This window comes from Vespa mandarinia, chromosome 7 (assembly GCF_050613455.1).
Source record: "Vespa mandarinia isolate Hongniang chromosome 7, ASM5061345v1, whole genome shotgun sequence".
NCBI classification, from domain to species: domain Eukaryota; kingdom Metazoa; phylum Arthropoda; class Insecta; order Hymenoptera; family Vespidae; genus Vespa; species Vespa mandarinia.
In genome coordinates this window covers 8,940,078-8,960,159 of record NC_140816.1, presented here as the reverse complement: position 1 = coordinate 8,960,159, position 20,082 = coordinate 8,940,078, and the positions used below count along the sequence as shown (strand labels likewise).

The following is a 20,082-nucleotide window of genomic DNA, read 5'->3' as shown; positions in this document are numbered from 1 at the left end:
GAGTCCCAGGAAGGGTGGTAGAGGGTGGTACGAAGGTAGAGCAAGGGCGGTAACGCGAGCACGATTGCGTTGGTGATTCGAGGGATGAGCGAGAAATGAGAGAGAATGAGAAGCGAAGAAAATGGTGGAACGAAACGACGAGGGGGTGAACTGTTTTGCATAATGCCCCTGGCCCGTTCGAGCGCAAAGCGTAAGCTGTTTTACCATTTCCCATCGACAATAATCCCGGTAAAATATTATTTTAAAGGCACAGACATCGAACGAGAGATGTGTACCCTGCCACAGGGATTCCATCGCGTGCACCTACGTGAATGTGTATTTCACGTTCGTGCAATTTCTCGCATGCGCCTTTACCTATATGCACAGGTGCATCTATCATTTGCTCGTATACAGAGTGAATCAGGTAAACATTTCCTTCGTTGCTTCGATAAAACTCAAGTCGTATTACTTTGTCAAAGTATGATGAATTTCACGTAACTTTTCAAAACACATTTTTTTTTTGCTACCCATATCTTTCGATCAAACGACAAGAATGTCTGTTCGATTGGTCGGACGTAATATGTTCATTCGAAATCACTAGAGAAATTAGATTTCAAGCGTGTAACCGCGTTCCACGTGACTCACCGATAGACACGCAACCCTAGCGTTCAAACGTAGCCGCGATTCTTTACGCACACCCTGGGGGCCAACTAGAAAGGAAAAGAGAAAGAGAACGACGATGAGAAATTCTACGCTCGTTCGAAGGCGAATGCGCCTGAGCTCGGTAAAGAGAGAGAGGGGGAGAGAGAGAGAGAGAAGAGAACTAGCAGGTGTACTAACATTACTCGCGTTAATCTTCCAACTATAACTCCGGCTGTACTACTACCGTTAGATATCCTGATAATTGAAGCGTGCGATTCCATTGCTTTCTTTCTCCGTCTATCTATCTATCTATCTTCTTCTTCTCGGCCAGATCGATCACATGAATCGAGAAAACCTCGAGGAAGGACTGTGGGTCTATAGAAAAAGATAGAGAAAGAGCGAGATGCTGTTCGGCTCTAGAACCGAAAGTAGCTGACCTGTAAAACGGGCTTCGCTAGAGATGGATGTGTTGGAGAGAAAGAGAGAAGGATGGAAGGAGGTTGAGGAAAAAGGTCGAGTCTTGCGCTTCCCTGGTTAAAGGGGTCTTTGTGACGGGCGATGGTTCTAAGAAGGGTGAGTTTGAAGATCGAGAGCCATTGTCGGAGGATGTGCCATCAGTTTCTAGAATCGTTTCTTGTTTCTCTGAAACTTACCTCGTCCGTGATGTAACGAGACGATAATAAATGTAATAAAAATAAATGACGAGTAATAGATACGGGATATATTTTTTCGCGATGTAATTTTTACTTTTTGATGAACTTTGAAAATTATCTTTTTAACCCCGACAAATAGATCGTCAACTATCTGTACAACGAGTTTGAATAAGAATAAGGTAGGAAGATCGAGTGAGGTAGATCGAGTTTGTACTTGTAGAAATGAAGGCTCTTTTTTCTAAATGACGAGAAGGGATCTAACAAGCCCTCGTGAACATTCAAGACTGTGACGTACGACGTCGTTCAAATCTAGGATATGAAACTGATGGAATAAAAGTGGAACCGTTGTGGACATGATAAATGATCGACCTAAACTGTGATATTGATTAACTCTCGGAGACGTGGAAATATACTTTTAGATGGCCATTCATGACTTTCGTCATTCCAACAATTTTCCTTCGATATCGCAAAAGATATAAGAACATTTTTGTACGAGTTTTTTTTTTCTTTTTTAAAGAAAAACTATGATTTCTTACATATAGGATGAGGATAGGTAGCAAGGAACCGATTCCAATATTTCTCTGTAAAATACGAAGCATACAAATTTAGATATATGATATATACAGATACGTATAGGTATCGCATTATGATGCATCAGGTCTTTCTTCAAAGAAAAGCATGTGTGTAAGTTTAAAGATGCGATCTTCTTCTTCGTCGTTTTATACAGAGTAGACGTTTCACATATCTATGTGAAACGTACGATATGACTGTGCAAAAAGAAAAATTTCTTCCTACCGACAGATGTGATACGATAACATATTTACCCATGGAACACGATGAGAAAAAAGAAAAATTCGAAATATTCCTTTGGATAGATAGGAAGTTGAAAAACAAAACAAAAAATAGTCTAGTATAATTAAAAAAATGTGAATAGCGAATGAGATATACGTTGGAAATACTTACTCGTTTAAAGATTTTTCCTTTCTGATCGCGATACGAGGATTATCAGTCAACGTCGTCTAGCTAGGTTCGAATTTTGCGACGATCAGCAAAGTAACGCAATAAAAGGCGAACGAGATGTGCCTCCAGAGAAGAAGATAATCCAAATCGATAATCGGAGGATGTGGTGTGGAGTGACGTCGGAGTGAGGATCGAAGGCACGTGGCGAGCATCCCCGAGGTGAATAACGTAGATCGGCCTGGTCGACGACTTTAAAAAGCGATTTCTCAGCGAAAGGAGGGCTCTTGAAATATAAACTCTCTTATGGGATGGCAAAAGACGCGAAAGATTCTCAAAGAGGCCGTACAGGAAGGAGGAACCAGCCGAGATACGCAGAAAAGAAGTGAGGAGAAAACGAGTACGAAAGATCGAGGTGGAAGAAGGAAGAAATCGAAAGGAGAAATCGTTTCTGTCAAAGAGAGCGTTCGAAGGGTTGGACGAAGGTTTAGGTATAGAAGAGGTGGATCAGAAAATCGGCTGCATACAAATAGCCGCCGAGTAGAGAGATCCCACTGTCAGCGAAAGTACATTAAATCTAGATTATTTGAAAGAGATGGATGAAGCTGTTTTATATTATTTCGAATATCATTTCTCTTCTTTACCCATTGAGGATATCAGGGTGATATTGGGGAAGGGTGGGGGGATGTACCTGCGTAAACAAAATAAAACTATAGAAACGACTTGGCTTATATTCGAAGATCTTTTCTCAATAAAAATTTAATAAAAATATATTGTGAAATTTCGAAACACATATCCTCGAGAAGAAGATAGAAAGAGCAATATCAGTTGATATAACTTATCGACTTCGAGTCTACGATCGACCATCCTGAAACCGCAATTTATCTTAAAATATCGAAGGCAACGTCCAAAGGAGATTCCACGCTCGACGAAAGTGCATTAAACGAGAGGGGTTCATCCATCGAGCTGGTAATAGGTGAGTCTGCTCGACGAGGCGTTTATTGTGCCCGGCACGTCTCGCCTTCTTCCTCCTTCTCTCTCTTCCGCCAATCAAGACTACTTACTAGGGTCAACCCTTTCTCAATGTTCTCTCTTGATCGTCGTCGTCGTCGTCGTCGTCGCGATATTCCACTTTCTACGAACCACCTCCTTTACCTTTCACCATCTTTCTTAAGAAAAAGGTTAGCATAGAGTGTCGCCGTTTAAAGGTACCAACCTAAAGCCTTTCTTCTGTCCTAACATCATCCGATGAATCTCTATGAATAATGCCGGAAGAAGAGAAGTGCAGGTACAGTTTGTGTACTTTCTTTTTCTCTCACTCGTTATTGACCCTCGGCCCATTGAAAAGCCTAGGGAGACCGTACTCCGAGCCAACTGTAAGGGATCGTTTTAAGGAGGATTTAATATAGAAATATTTATATTTTCCCTGGCGATGCACAACGGAAAGAGACTCGAGTCTCTATCCTTCTCTTCCTCTCTTTTTCTCGCTCCTGCAACAAAGAGAGAGAGAGAGAGAGAGAGAGAGAGAGAGAGAGAGAAAGAGGGGATGAACGATACATCCCTCGAAGCGATTGTACCAAGTTTATTATTTATTCATGTGGTTTGACGAGGGAACAATCGCACGTATTTACTCCGAGCTCCTTTCACGCTGGACGTTCTACCATCGAGGCTCGTTCGTCCCCTTTTAGAATTTTTCTGCGCGAGTAAATACATGTTTACTTCGTTTTTCGAGATTCACGAGCGAAGGAAGAGTTTTGTCGGCCTCTATTTTACGGAAAAAATCGTCGGACATCTGCTCTTCCAGGGTAACATTCGTTCGCCTCGAGTCTTTTTCTTCTTTTTCTTTATCCTGTCTTTTCTTCCTTCGTAAGACGAAATACTGTTAACGTGCAAAAGAAAGAAAAAAGAGAAACATGATAAAAATTTGATGACGCCTCGAGAAGACTCAGAAAGTCGAGGAAAATTAATTATCGGAAGGCTGGCTTTTGTTATTTCGTGCGATAAGAAGTCGACCCAGTTTTACTTAAGGTTTCAACATTGCAGATAATGCTTAGCTTCTCGCGTGGAATTAACATTGAGTATAAGATTTCTGGATAAATTTGAGATTCGAAGATAAAAAAAGAAAAATCTAAAAATTGAATTAATCTTGTGTAACTCCTCGTTGCCAGGAAAATCGGAGAGTTCAAAATGAAGACCTTCCTCGGAGAAAAACTTATTTCGAGTATCTACTCACGAAGAAGAGTGCATTTCGCGTGGGAAGAAAAGTTCTCGTCGTAGTCTCGAAGGACCATTTTTGTTAGTAAAATGAAGCACGTCGAGGCTCTTTTTCTCTTTTATTTAAAATTAGAAAGGTAGAGGGCTAGAGAGAGAGAGAGAGAGAGAGAGAGAGAGAGAGAGAGAGAGAGAGAGACAAAGAGAGAAAAGGATAGAAAAAGGTTCAGGTTGATTGGAAAGAAAGCAGTACGCAGGGAGACCCTTTCTATACTTTCGCCCGCGGATATATCGCGTTCTTGCTCGAGTTCTCTTCTTTTTCTTCGCACTGGTCACGATTCTTAAACTGGAGCACCAGGTGGAAGGTCGTCTGTACTCGGGTAGATGGAAAAGAGCCAGCATTAATATTCTGTAAAAGACGCGTTTCTCTTTTTCTTCCTCTATGCTCTTCCTCTTTTTACACGCTCAAAGGGACGACGATTTGAATGAGAGAAAAAGAGAGAAAGAGAGAGAGAGAGAGAGAGAGAGAGAGAAGAGTAGGTGAGTACCATGAATATTCGCACGCACAAGAAATGGGAGGAAGATAGAAGACGCTTTTGTTGTCATAAAAAAATGTCATATAAGCAAGATGCAGTGTAGCCTTGAGAAGGATGGAAGAAGCATGATTCTTGATCTTAAGACATCTCATACTCAGAGGAACATTATCATTACTCGTTCCGCTGGAACAACATGATACCTATGTTTTCGAGAGGTAGCAACGCGAGAGAATCCAAACTTGTCTCGTTTTACTCTTTACCTATATCTACAAAACATTTAATCAGAGAATTTAGTGAAATCTCCCTGATAATTATGGGAGATAAGAATGAATAGGTTCGTCGATGAACTTCCTCGAATATATTTTTCAAATATTTTGTATAATATTTTTCAAATGGCATTTGCTTTGAAATTATCTACCTTGTAAATTGGAATAAGATTTAAAAACATTTTGAAAGCCTGCAAAGGAGTTTAACCCTTGTATAAAAAAATGAATATATTATTGTGATTTGTATATCGTTACGATATAATAAATTTGTTCAAATTAATACAGAAGGTGTTAACGAAATTATTAAAAGTATCTCCGAAAATGTTTACTTCCTCGACTGATTGTAAGATATGTTTCCTCGGTGGCAGTCTTTATCGCGAAAGAGCTCGAAAGCTAGACGAATTCTGGTAATAACGACGTACGGTAGAGAAAGAGAGAGAAATGGGGTTGGTAGCGCAGAAGGAGGGATGACGATCGAAGATAGGAAGGTACTCGACTCGATATCCGTGTGCAACGTCGTTTTCATACAGCACTACCGTGTTCCTTCCTCGCCCACACGTATTTGGCTCCTCTCTCTCTCTCTCCCTCTCTCTCTCTCTCTCTCTCCATCTCTCTTTCTCTCTCCGGTAAGAACGTTCGAAACGTATCCGACGATCTCGAAACGCCTCGCATGCGGGCAAATATATCATTACTCATTCCCAGGCGACACCTTTTGCTCGGTCGCCCGGTTATAAATCTGCAGATACGCGCTTGCGTCCTCTCCGTAACGCCTTTACAAGAACGAGAGAGAGAGAGAAAGAGAGAAAAGAGGAAGAGAAAATCGTTCGAGTCTCTTGTTCAAAGACACGCGCCTTGCTTCGAAACAAGCTTCGGAATTTGAACTAGTGCAAGAACGCCTTCATATACACCGACTATGTAATATTAATCGTTTCTTCTTACCTACCTTCCTTCCTTCCTTCCTTCCTTCCTTCCTTCCTTCCTTCCTTCCTTCCTTCCTTCCACTTCATTTGTCTTTCTCCATATCATTTTATGACCAATGGTATACTAAATTTCCGTAAGAAATAGAATGAGAAAGAGATTTCAGTGGTTGGAAAAGTGTGAGAAAGAAAGATGGCCAGAAAACATCGTCTTCCGTTGAGTAAAAGTACACTTAATGAGCTAATGAATGCTCGAGGAAGTATGACGATCGTTAGAGTCACGAAGCATGTGATTTTTACAATGTGTAATTTGAGTTTTATATATGACTCTATACTTAGCATGCTTATGTCCTTTAGCAATCTCCTCTTAAAACCTTTTTCATTCGGCGATGTTTATCGTTCTCGATACAATTTTCGTAAATCCTAGTATCTAATACTCGTATAGGCCTGTTAAATTTTCTTCTTAAAATGTATCGTCATTTGCGTCATTCTCTTTTGACATTGCGAAATTGTAATAAGATGAAATTGATTAAAACTTTAACATAAGAATCTTTTTTCCTCTCTCTCTCTCTCTCTCTCTCTCTCTCTCTCTCTCTCTCTGTCCTCTTTATTTCATCTTCGTTGATTCGAATGAAATGTAAGAAATGTGTCAAGAATCTGAAAGACACGTCAGCTCGTAGACTCTCAGATAGTATCTGCTCAGAGATGAGAAGAAAGAGAAGGAAGTAGATACCGGTGGCTTTTTTATCGAGAATCTTAATAAAATTCATGAACACGAGCCTGCGAGCGACGAAAACTTTTCCTCTCTACCTTCTCCTCGATGGTAGACTTGCGATAAAAAGTAAATTACCGGTCGCGACGCAAAGTCGAATAGTTAAAGGTCGGCAAGGGTTGAGCGCACAAGGGGTTGAGCTCCGAGGGTGGCGCTCGACGAAGAAGAGAAAATGAGAAGAAACGTAAATGCACGGTATAACGAGTGAAGGAGGAGAGGACTAACGAAACGGAGCGATGACAAGTAAATTGTTATTTCGAGTTAATAAGAACGGACAGTGGCGTTTAATGAAAAGAAGAAAAGAAAAAATTGAAGAATCTTAGTATCTAATCTTTTTAATTTTCGATTTTACTCAGCGAACATAAATTTCATTAATAATGCGTATTACCATATGAAAATTTTAACGAAATTATCGAAGGATATCAGAAATGTTCGAAAGAAGGATGCTTATATAAACTCAATGAATTTTTGTATTTCGTAAATTGATCGATACTCGTTCGCTATACATATATTAGCTACGAAAGCTATGCGCACGTTGTCAGAGATAATTAATTAGGTTCTATGTAAACGGCTAATTTTGTAGCGGCGCATGTTTGCATACGAAGGAATTCCAAATGCATTCCATGTTTTAGTCACCTTGCGTTGCTTGTGTTTCATTGTTAAGCATAAATAGGGAACTAGAGAGAACAAAATGACAAATCGATTATAAACTATCGAGATAAGAAATAAAAAGGTGTGATACTTGCACACGCGCGCGCACACTTACACACACACACACACACACACACACACACAAATAATAATTGACGATGAATGGAAATTTTGTAACGATCGTTCTTACCGTTTCTTTGTTTTTTCTTTTTTTTTTTCTTTTTTATATAACACGATCACGGGATACGTTCGGTTAAGATTCAAAGGGTTTCCCTTCCGAAACAGAGACTCAAAAGCATATCGAGGTCGTCGATCGCTTCTAATCATTTTCCAGAACGTTGGAGGTTGGAGAATCGAGTGGAAAATCGTTAAAAAAAGCTTTCCTATTTGCAACTCGAAAGAAAAGAGAAAGGGAAGGAAAAAGCCATGGACAATTTCCGAGAAGTATTAACGCGTTTTTATTCCAACTCATATCTCGACAGTTCTCTCTCTCTCCCTCTCCCCCCTCTCTTGCTATTTCTCTTTCTATTTCTCTTTATGTGGATCTCACTCTCGATGTTTATATGGCCCTTCCTCTTTCTCTCGTTTCCTCCTTCTCACGGTGCTTGCGGCTAGCGTTTAAGCTCGTGAGCTCCTCTCGCGAAGCTTTTGCCATAAATACTTAAATTCGCTTTCACGCCGAGTTTAAAAGGAAATGCGCCAAGTTTTTGTACGCTAGCGAACTTTCTCTCTAACGTATTAACATAAACTCATTTTGGGCTTAGAGAACCACTTAAGTCCTTAATTCGAGAATTTTCAGTCGTTAGCAACTTTACAAACGGGTTCTTGGATAGAAAACAATGCGTATTCTCGAAACTACGATAATCATAGACCAGAGATAGCATTCCTTTTGAAATTTCGTTTGCATTTCGCGGATCGCATTAAGGATACCAAAAAATAATTCTGCAGGAGAAAGAACATTCGCAACAACGAGTCGGTGACAAAATACGAAATACGTTTTTATTTATTCTTGCCGTCGCAATTACGTCAGAGTCTCTTTAACAAACGCTCGTACACTCACGTTCTATCTCTTTCTTCCTCATAGTGACACACATCGGTACACGAGAAGAAGAGAAACGTACGTAAAATTAACTACGAGCTCGCTTGATTTAAACGCAAAGAGAAAGAGTTAATTTCGTCCACGAGCGCGCTTTCTACCTTATTTTGTTATTCATCGCGCGAGCTACATTACCTTGGATCGAGGATAGAAAGATCGTTACGCGTTGACCCCAAATTCACCTAAATTTCTAGTTAGTTAAAAATATTCAAAAATTAATTAATTAATTAGAAATGAATCGCTGTCAATCCTATCCCTTGTAAATGTCAATCACGATTATATTGTAGGAGAAACGATACCTTTCATTTAATTACGTCGCATACAAGTTAAAAGAAGAGAAATCTTTGATCGGAATATAGTGAACATTTCCATAAATGTCAAATTCTCTGAATGTATATACCTACGAATGAAGCATCGAATCCTATTGAATTAGATCATGAACAGAAGAGAAAGAAGAAGCAGAAAAAGTAGAAGAAAATACTAAACATTCTTTTGGATCAAAAGACTGACAATTTGAAGCGAAGACGACACGACGATGTCCATGCTATTCGTCGAACGTTGGATTATGTCAAGCAGGATCCTGAGAAACCTTGCACGCGTTTCTCTCTCTCTCTCTCACTCTCTCTCTCCTTCTCTTTCTCGCATATACAGACACATACTCATTTCTCTCTATCATCCTTGGCTCGTTGAATGCCAGCTGGTGTCTATCTCTATATACGTCCCTCGCCTTCATCTCCCTCGCATCCATCGTTGGTTAAAGCGCAGACTATGAGAATGGGGTTCGACGATGCCGATGCTGGTACCACGGATAAGTATGACGTTCTTTTCGGTGTGTTGGCAGGCTCGCGTTACATAAGTATAAGCCGGCAAAGACATCCTGTATATACAATACAATGCCAATGCTGTCTGGGTAGACGATGCCTTTGTGGGGACTAGTATCCAACGAGGGGTTCTTCTCGCCCATTCCAATGAGAGAGAGAGAGAGAGAGAGAGAGAGAGAGAGAGAGAGAGAGAGAGAAAGCGCGCGCGCGCGCGCGCGAGTAAGAGAGAAAAGGAAAAAGATACTCAGTGTTCGAGCAACGAAGATGCATCCGCACGATAAGGTGTTGATATTAAACGCACGCGAAACTAGAAATATAACGATCAGAAATCGAGGGTAGGTATATCTTTTATGTCTTTTTTCGTAACTCTAGTTAATGCTTCCGGTCAATCGAACGATCAAAGATTATTGATTATTACTGATTTTTTCTAATCTTTGTCATGCTTTCACATTGATTACAATAAATCTCCAAGAAATAACGAAGTATATATAAATATAACATTCATTTGGTCCATTTGTGATACCAACGTAATAACGATTTCAACAGTTTTATAGAAGAAAGAAAAAGATTACGAGAAATAGAACAATAAAAATCCTTTTCTTTTTAAAGAAGAAACTTATTGTTCTTTATAAAAAAAATTGAAGATTTGTCCTATCCTCTGGATAAGAAATTAAGGAAATGTTTATATGACTAAAAATTAAATACCTGAAATGACTTGTCGAAAGAAAAATATGTTAGCATATCAGCGATAAAAGTGTAACGTCTGATAAAGGAACAGAAAAGTCGGTATAGAAAGATATCGTTCGATGTTTTACCGACACTGAACTCCTATCAAAACGGATCCAATTCAGCAGTCGTTTCAAGACAGGTAATCTGATTCCACTTTCCTCGCTGTAGTACCAATACGTCGGCTTATATAACCGTTTGTTGTATCTACCCTTCTCTCACCCTCTCTCGCATAGTTCCCCCATTCGTTGTTCAACTAGTAGGTACGACACGATACTTGCACTAATAGGTATCATGTTGTAGTAACTGTTATACCGTAGTATCGTGATCACAATATGATACTAGACATCGTGATGCTTCGATACTACATCAATGGTATCGCGTTTTCAACTTATAAAGAGCTCTCAATGTATCCTCGAGTTTACTTATGAATGCGTTATGATCATTATCAAAAAAAAACATATTCTCTTGGGAAAAAATTTTAAGATATATATATATATATATATATATATATATACATATATATCTTAAAAAAATATATATATATTTATTTATATATCATTGAGTACAGGCTGAAACAATGATCTAGGAAGATACGAAGATTTCGTTTGGCCCAGGAAAAAACTGCGACGAGAAATAGAAAAGCCCTTTGAAAAGTGAGCGACGAATGGACGCAGACGGATGAACGAATGGATAAAGTCTCGGAGCTGGAGCGATATTTCAAGCGTGCATATAATCCGGTATCATGACCACCGAAAGAAAGAAAGAATGAGAGAAGGAGATTGAAACGGAGAAAAAAGAGAAAGAAAAATAAAGAGGAAGGAGAGAGGCTTAACTTCGACACCACGAACAGAGTGTTAATCCTCTTCTTCCCCTGCGAAACCAAAAGTGAAAACGCCAGAACGTTGTCGCGGAGAAAAAGATTCTGAACGGGCCTATGAAAGAGAGGAAGAAAAAAAAAAGAAAAAAAAGAGAGAGAGAACGAATACGTAAAAAGAAGAAGAAGCCTATGACCCAGCCTCCAAGGGATTACGTTTGCTATAATAGCGTAACCTCGACTCGATGGTTCTGCTTCTTACGTGCTTTTCTATTTGGATATACGTGTACTTATGAAATGATGTAAAAGACAGGAAAAAAGAGCAGGAAGTGCGATGAAAATTGGAAAACGGTTCTTCATTTATTCTCACGGCAAATCTTTTCGCGCTTGGCCTCAGAAAGACACGCCGAATTATCTTTGAAACGTCCTTGCACTCCCACGCTCTTTTTCTCATTCTGTCCGTTTGATCTCTACCGGAAATTGTATTTCATGCGAATCTCGTCGCGATTATTTTTCAAGCGTTCCTTTTGGAAAGAGAAAACGAAGAAAAGTGAGCCAAAAGAGAGGTGGGAGAGAAAGAGAAAAATCTCCAAGAGATCTTCTTTATCTATGTAATTCACGTCTAGAGGATGAAACGGCGTTAAGAAACGACGAAAAATCATATCGTTTTTGGTCTAACTGGAAATAGGAAGGAAAATCTTTCGATGATGCTTGGTAAGAGATGACTCGTTAAGACAATTAGTAATGAATGTAACTAGTTTTCTTCCGAGATGAAATCTATAAGAAAAGAGGATGAGAAAGAAGTGCCTAAACAAGGACTATAAAAGAAGGAAGAGAAGAGAAAGAGCTTTCGTAAGAAACTGTGAGCAGGCGTTTCTTTGAAATAAAAAAAAAAAATTTTTATTTTACGTATCTCGAAGCCACAAAGAGATAAAAGATATGTGAGTATAATTTAGACAAAAATATCCGTCTATTAAAGGCACATTAATGTCGCGGCCATTCTTCTCGAGCTGTGTGGTGCCTGCAAGGCGCCAAGTAAAATAACGTAGAATTCGCATAATTGGCACTAAGCGATTACGCTGACGAAGAGAGAGAGAGAGAGAGAGAGAGAGAGAGAGAGAGAGAGAGAGAAAGAGAGAAGATTTAAAGTCCTCGTCCTCGCAAAAAATTACTTCCGAAATCCTTCTTCTTTTCTCTTTGCTGATGTAAAGTTCAATGACTGTAAAGTGTTTCCTAAATGAGTTCTCTTTCTTATATAAATATATTAGACAATATATACGTATATATTATATAAGTAATGATTCTTAAGTATATCATTAAGCGTCTTATTCTTTTATTCCTCTATTCAATTCTACTTGTTTTTATTATTTATTTATTAAACAAGGACATTTTCTTTCTATACTTTCTTTTTTTCTTTTTGCAAAATTTTTCCTCGTATCTAATAGTTTTTTCTTTTAACTTAGTCTCTGATCTTACATCTCTGCCAGGATATACGATTTCCTTAAGTTATCATTTTTATTAGCTCGTTTGAAAGCACAACGAAAGTAGATAGCGTGTAGCTTCAGTAGGATATTCCATGCGCTGGAAACCTGAAATTACTCTGTGTGTGTGTGTGTGTGTGTACGTGCGTGTGTCCGCCTCAGCGAAATACAGAGCTTGAAAATAACTACAATATTATACGCGCGTTTTCAATACCAACTTATGTACATACATATATAAGTACATGCATACAATCCAACTACGTATATAGAAATGTTCGCTTTACTTTCCAAGATAACTATGTATCAATTAAGCATTACATGTACCGACTTCAATTACGTCCCGCTTCACTTATTTCTTTATTATTGCCAAGATTATCTGCTCATTATCTTTCTGTATCGTTCATTTTTCACGAGTCATACCCATAATTATTATTGTTACGAACGTACAACTCGATTCGCGAGAGTAAGAAATATAAATAATCGTTTACTTAATGAACAAAAAATCAATTTTCAACAATTAAATTAAAAATAATAATACAAAGAAAGAAAAACTTATTCGAAGAGAATAAAAATGAATGTAATTTTGGATAGGCAGTAGCATCTTTTATCTCGACAGATTCGAAATCATCTTCGTGTAGCGGATTGAAATATTAGCAGTTCGTTTTCTCGACCACGAAGTTGAGCCGAGTAATCGAGCTCTAAATTGTTCGGGCGTGGTGCATGTGTTTACGAGATGGGAAGAGGGAAGACTAGCATGTGCAAGAATGCAAAGAGATTTACAGTGGGGACGCAATTTCGGTTGACGAGTTTACAACAGCGAAACCAGCCGTATTCTAAAGAGAAAGGAATATACGTATAGAGAATATATAGAGAGAAACGTACGACGCATCTTGATGGAAGGAAATTAGATCTCCGAGAATGAAACTGCTTAACCCTCGGGAATTTGTGGTCGTTCTTCTTATCCCTTCGTTTACCCTTATTTCTTGTCCTTAAAGTAGAACAAAACTCCTGTCTCTGACGTACCGAATGTCAATAATCACTGGTTTTCCATCAACTCGAACTTTTAATAGCAAAACTAGTAAAAAATCTTAAATTTTATCTTAGATAGGAGAATACTCTTAAAAATTATATATCGTTCGAAAGATAGAAAATTTTTCATTTGTTCCATCCAATCTTTCCATACGTATTTTTATGCGTAATTCAGAATAAACTTACATATTGCACAGTAAATACTCTCTGATACAGTAAGAGGATATTATTATCCCGAAGCTTACCTGTAACACAAAAAAGAATATATTTTAATGAAGGAATTGAATCACGTGTTGTATTCATATATGGGCATACATGATAATAAAAAGAAATAGTTTTGTCAAAACAATTTTGAAAGTAAGGTTAATGATTTATTTGGTCGTTGGAATGAAAAAAAAAAGAACTTTAGAAAAATGATTCGACTCTTTCTTCTTTCTTCTCCTACTTGAAAAGTCACAATCGTCTTGAAGTTTCTTTGCCATATTTACCAGAATATTCATGGAAATGATTTTACGTCGTAGTAAAAGATAAAGAGAAAAAGAATAAAAAGAGTTGGTTCATGCTTGAAAAAAGGCAGCTTTCGTCTATGCAAATATGTAGTTATATATGATGAAACAGTACCGGTAAAGTTATGCGACTTTTTGCTTTGTGTTTTGCTTCGATAAAATAAATTGTCGGTAGATCGATTTTATCGATTCCATTACAGATGCATATCATGATTATGATCAAATAAAAAGAAGCAATAATTATTGCGTAGACTTGCCATAATATCATTGCAACGTAAAATTTATAAGTATAAACATTTTTATTTCGATTAACGAACGATCGAGATCGCGTAGGAGTAATCGGTGTTATCGAAGAACCATTTGAATTTCGCAACGATACGTGATAATTTCGAAGCAGCGAAACTACTCGGCTGCATGATTGGACAAAGTTAATATCCAAGCGAGAAACTCGCCTGTGTTTCCCACGTTTGGGTTTTCACTTTCCTGACAATGAACGTGAACACATCCCCGTTACGATTGGAGAGCGTAGACTAAGTTACCGTAGATAGTATCGTAGAAATTTAGTTGGTTCAAATCACCAGATTTTATGCCGAGAGGCATCTGCTCAAACTCTACTCGTATTAAATCCTACTGTTATTTCTTTTTCCGAGTGACTCGTTGGTAGTAAAATTACCAACGGAATTGCTCTACAAAATTTTTTACAATTATCCTACTTCTACCTTCAAATTCTTTCCAACGTGATTAAAAATATTACGGTTATTTTGTGGATAGAAGGAGTTTGACGTGAAGATGGTTGTTAATATTTCTTTTGTTGGATCAAGTAATCATATAAATGCATGCAATAAAAGACAGGATGGAAGGGAAAAGGCAAGGTAAACTCGAGGGAGACAATAATTGGCATTTCACGAAATTATCTTACGTGCGAGGCATCTGCTTCCTCGCAGAACTCGTGGAAGAAACATAATAGGGTAATATGGAGCGACTTGTAAAACTACCGAGAACGGCTTTCCATAATTGGTCATAACTACTCTACGTACCATTGCCGATCGGACAATCGAAACACTAAAGTTGACTACGCTTTAAAAGGTAAAAGGGCTTGGACGACCCTTTCTCGCCGTACCGAAGATCGGAGAGCCTTTCCAAGGAAAGAATCGGACTGTTTAACTGGAACGTATATTTTTAACGAGATCGGTAGGGTAATCAAATATAAAATTAACGCTTTCCATTATTCCTATACGTGGAAAAATTATTTATTAATGGAATTTAAAAGATGCTAACTCTCGATCGGCTTACTTTAAAACATTCATGAAGTATTATTTTAATAACCCTTTACGTTTGAAACAATTATTACAAGGTAAAATGAAATTCAATTTTAGTGAAAAATTAATGAACCTACTAATGGATCCTTCTAATCGATAATGCGCTGGGTTAAGCAAAATGTTAATTATAAATTGCGGCATTGTATTATTTTGACGGTATTGTATTATTTGAATGAAACGTTGCAATTACTAAACTAATGCATAATGTGTAAAATGAATTTTGAATTAGCCAATGAAAATACGAAAAAACATAAAGCCAGAATGTTGTTTTTTTGTCATTGTAATCGATCAATTACAAAGAATTAGAAGCGATTATACCACTTCTTTACGACGATGCTAATTCCAGTCTGACGAACAAAATAAGTACGGATATAAAAAGGGACTTTCTGTTCGCGTCTCTCTCTCTCTCTCTTTCTCTTTGTCATACCAATAGTCGAGGGTGGTCGCAGAAGGGACAGCGGGAATTTTAACAATACACATGGTAAAAGAAGCGAACACGATAGCGCGGGATATTATTTCAGAATGAAAGAAGACAATGGAATTCCCCGGTCGCGAATACAATGTATCCTTCATGCGAGAAGAAAATCGCGCCACATGGGAACCTAGTTTCTTGAATATAACACACAAGGCTGCCTACACAAGGAGAGAGGACTAAAAAAGAAAGAGAGAGAGAGAGAGAGAGAGAGAGAGAAAGGAGTAAGGGTTTGTGTTTTACGCAGTAGTTCGCAGTTCGGCAGTAGAATTCTAGAAGAAAAGTGTTCTTAAGGGAAAGGAAAGAACAAAAGAAGAGTGGGACTTCTCATTCAAACGTAAAAGAAGGCAATTTTTCTACGACCCGTTTTCCTTGTACGTTGCAAAACGCTCGATGAAAGGAATTTATGACTCCGAAACAGACTGAAATTTTTGCCATGGACGACACCGATGGGAAAAAGTAAAATATTGCAGGAACTATTTTTTATATACAAACGCTCACATATGTAAATCCGATTAGATTAGAATATATTTGTACGGATTGACAGAGCAAACGTGTGAGAGAATGTAAAATATTCTTTGCCAACTACGTCATTCGAATATTTGTCGTCATTGCAACGAGTGAATATTTATTCATAGAAAAAACGGGAAAAACAGAAAAAGATAAACAGGGAGCTTGGCGAGAAAAAGCATAACGAATAAAGGAAAACTTATAAGTAGATTTACTGTTCCTAGTACTCGTTACAATGATTGGAAAATTCACTGCCTTTTATCGTGGACTTTCTTTTACTTTCACGAAAGAACAAGAGAGCTAGGGAAGAGAGAGAGAGAGAAAGAGAGAGAAGGAAAATGTTTACGGAACATTTCGATGAAAGGTGACATTTCTTTCTCAAGAGGTCAAAGTGTTGTATCCGCAGTTGATACGAAACAAAACAGAACGTTTTATGTACAATGTGGTTCCACTGTCTCAAGAGCCATTCGATCATTCACAATAGGTCGGGCGGCGTAATATCTACGTGTTCGTAATATCTCTTCTCTTCCTGTCTCGAAAATCGATCAGTTGCTATTCCATCTCTCTCTTTTTTCTCTCTTGCTTTCCGACTTCCACTTATTCTCTTTCTCTTTACGTCGTATCGTTTCATCTTGCGAACGATATAATATGTAAGCATGTAAGATCGAAACGGGAGAGAAAGGAAAGAACGCGTGAGTGAGGAGAGAGAGGGAGAGAGAGAGACAGAGAGAAAGAGAGAAGGGGAAGAGGATCGATTTTCGCGCATCGTTATCAGTAATTCTTCGTGAGGACACGCGTGCCAGAGAGAAGATGGATGAATCGTCGAGCAACGTACTCGTATTTCTCTTCCGAATAGCGTCGACAGGGCCGTTGCTGTAGCTGTTGTTGCTTACAAGCCGTAAATTTGTCCCTAATTTTCCAACCGCTATATACACCCGAGTGCTAGAACAAACGACATAAATATGCTATGGCAATATATTCTCGCCAATGGGGAATGAGAGAGAGAAAGAAAGAAAATCATGTAAACGATTAAAAAGGGAGAAAAGAAGAACATGGACCGGCCTGTTCGAAGAGCGATTAAGTTGAACACGCGACAGTGATTTTCAGTGAATTTCTGACGATACTTGATTAATATTAAAGATGCATTGGATGGTATGATATTTTTCTAATAATCTACCTGGTTTACGCTAAGAAAATTACATGTATTCTACGTACGTATGTTTAAAACTAATGAAACGTCGAAAAAAAGTACATATATTATATATATATATATATATATATATATATATATATAACGTTTTTAAAAATATGACGAACTAATTGAAATACGTTCAATATTTTCCAAACGTAGCGGTAAAATATTCATTCATGTACAGGGAATAGGATTCATTATCGATTCGAGGATAATGCGGGATAATAGAATTTAGGTCAGTATGTCGGAGGAAGTTAACAAGAGGATTCAAAATCCTTCAACGATGATTACTCGGTAGCGAAAGATACAATTACTTGGCGTTAGGAAGATCGCGAGCGTGAAATTAGAAGCACGCGATCGAGACGGATGATTAAACCTTAAGCCAACTGCCAGTGCTGTAGTAATAATCTTCTCGTTTGCGTATACTCAACTATTGTTTTCTCTCTGTCTCTCTTTCTCTCTTTGTATTATTCTCGACTTGGTTTATTCAACACCTACTGATAAGCTGACTCGACCGAAAATCGTTCCCCCTCCCTCTTTATCCATAACTCAATATTTATCAACAGCTCTTTTAGTCGAGCTCAACAAACAACCAAGTTAATGTCGAAAAATCGCTCTTGTTTCGCGGCAAACCACTTTCGAGTGGTACACACACATACACACACACACACATATATATATATATATATATATATATATCATAAAATTCGCAATATTAAAAGTCGATTGAAATTTCGAAAGTATTTGCGTCCATATCGATTCCCGGAACCGCGAACGCGACAAAACTTTTCGAGAACATTCCTGATATTTTTAAACATTTATGTTGAAATACGATGAGAAAAATCGAACGGGAATAAAACGCTTTTTATAGGATATCGGTGATTTTTTCGAATACTTTTATTGAACATATCGGCAAGCGAATGCATTTTATCGTGACCCCCTTGAATTTTAGCAATATTCAATATTTGTTCAAATATTATTGCTTAATTTGTATCTATAAAATAGAAAAAAAGAAATAATAAAGAATCTAATCACGAAGGATTTCAATCGAAATCCTTTTTTGGCTATTGCGATTTAAAAAAAGAAAAAAAAATAAAAAGAGAAGATAAAATTGGTCCGACAATAATCGTCAATAATTCTACGTGGAACGGGAGTTGTTCTCTTGGAACTCATAAAGAACGGATGCTTCGCAAGCCGAAACGAAGTAAATTGCTTCGAAGACGACGGATATGATCGATTTCGTGAGTGCTTGCTCCTCGGAAAGGCTCGTCGTCCTCGACTATTTTCAACTTTGTGAAAAACAAGAATAACGTGAACAAGGATAATGGAACAACACCTGAGACATTTTATCATCTCGTAAACCAGGATTCGAATACGATCCTGTTCGTATCACAATATCCTTGTTATATATCAAAACAAATGTAATATTGGAGAATCGGAATTTAACCAAATAACAACCAAACGAAATATCAGAAAATTTTCTCCAAAGGCAAGAAAGAATACGTCCAAGTTGGTTTACTAACGTATACCTACGTATTACAAATATCTATAGATGATACATACGCGAAGATAACCACCTGGTGCAGAAACGAAATAAACGGACCGCTAGCAGGGGGAAGTCGAATTATCAGAAACAGAAGCAAACAGAGGAACCGACAGCGCCACGAAGAAAGGACAGAGAGAGAGAGAGAGAGAGAGAGAGAGAGAGAGAGAGAGAGAGAGAGAGAGAGAGAGAGGAGGAGGAGTGCACGAAGCATTCTTGACTTATTCATGCTTTCCCCAAGAGCCAACAGGCATGCGAAGAAGCGTACGTGACCGACGATATCCTGGGCCCTTCGTATTTACACGTGTTGCTTGCACGTACATATGTGTACATACGCGTGTGCACACACGAGAGATGCACGAAAATATGCAATGAGTGAAAAGGAGAAAAGACCTGTGGGATGGCTGCTCGGAGAATATGTATGTTCCATGCACCGTAACGGTACTATGGAGACCATGGATGACCCTGCCTGTGTAAATGCGCGACCTCAACGGAGACGAGACCTCGCGACCAGTATGCTTCCTCAGTCACCTCATCCTCCATCGGCTCAGCTTCCTCCTTCTATTCACGCGCACTTTCCTCCGCATGTATTTTAACGCCCAACTTTTTAAATCGTCACGTTGGTCTTTCGTGATCCTGTGGACGGACGGAACCCATCGTTATGTCCTCATGGAATTTTCTTCGAGCTCACCTAGGTCACTCTTTGATCTTTTTCTCTATATAATTTTTCTCTCCTCTTTTTACGATGGCGCTTAGTAAACGAATGCTTCTTTGAAAAATTCCATATGAATTCTTTCATCATTTTTTAATAATTATGAATTAAATATATTCCAGAGGCTATGTACTTTCTTCGGTTCTGTTCAATTTTACGATAAGATTATGGCGTTTTAATTTATACAAATTAATTTTCATCGCGATTCCATATATACGACAACGATAAAATATCGAGAAAAGTTGAACGATCGTACCTTCCATCGTATAAACGA

General features: G+C 38.2%; 1 protein-coding gene across 9 annotated transcripts in view; it reads right to left on the bottom strand.

The window, feature by feature from the left end:
- Positions 1–20,082, bottom strand: part of olf413 (DBH like monooxygenase olf413) — a 270,504-nt gene that overhangs the window by 88,754 nt on the left and 161,668 nt on the right. Inside the window, exon 2 of one of the 9 annotated variants that reach the window (XM_085658297.1) lies at positions 13,741–13,799. The exons of 7 other annotated variants lie outside the window; for them this stretch is intronic. The gene's annotated coding sequence lies outside the window, so the exon portion shown is untranslated. Of the gene's footprint in view, positions 1–13,407; positions 13,460–13,740; positions 13,800–20,082 lie in introns of those variants that run through there. One more of the 9 variants, XM_085658298.1, reaches the window with a different exon arrangement.